Raw genomic sequence first — 654 nt, 5'->3', positions numbered from 1 at the left:
ATTAATTGGTACCATGAATAATTTGTTTGGACCCTGTAATTCTTGCATGTCTTTACCAGTTTCGTCAAAGTAAGGCACCGTATGGAAGTAACATATGATCTTTCTTATGTCTTCTATATCCAATGACATTCGCACTGCGAAGAAACATTTTTTTAGATGTGTCGTAAGTTGTGTACGGTGTCACGTCCAAATGATTTTTCATGTGTCAGGTATTATTCGATAAAAACAAACACATTCAAAATCTTATATATGTACGTCCGCAGTTTTTATACGTTTGATGAACAGATCTTTCTAGCAGTTTATTAGATTTCTTTTTATGTTTGTGTCATCTGTAACTATTCACAATACTCCAGCAATATCCATAATATGCCATTTTTGTTGAATATAGTTCTATTGCTAATCATCGCTCCTTCTGTATCGGTAAAGGGAAACAAAGCATTTGGGTGGTTCCTCCTATTCCATTACTGCCTTTACCAAGCAACTGTGAATCTCAAATGTTTAATGTTGGTAGCCCTGATGAGCAATTTCCAGTTGACTACATTAGTAACTCTGTAAAAAGAAATACAAAATAGAGCACTATATTGCCGTGACCAGGATTCGAACCTGGGTTCTTGCGGCCACAACGCAATGTCCTAACCACTAGACTATCACGGC

The 654-nt window shown here is 36.5% G+C and overlaps 1 non-coding gene across 1 annotated transcript; it reads right to left on the bottom strand.

Moving 5' to 3' along the window:
* Nucleotides 1-582: 582 nt before the first annotated feature.
* Nucleotides 583-654, bottom strand: Trnah-gug (transfer RNA histidin (anticodon GUG)). Its single transcript has one exon. It is a non-coding gene; the product is annotated as a tRNA-His (tRNA).

Source organism: Schistocerca nitens, chromosome 2 (genome assembly GCF_023898315.1).
Source record: "Schistocerca nitens isolate TAMUIC-IGC-003100 chromosome 2, iqSchNite1.1, whole genome shotgun sequence".
NCBI lineage: Eukaryota > Metazoa > Arthropoda > Insecta > Orthoptera > Acrididae > Schistocerca > Schistocerca nitens.
This window is presented reverse-complemented; position numbering and strand designations above follow the sequence as displayed.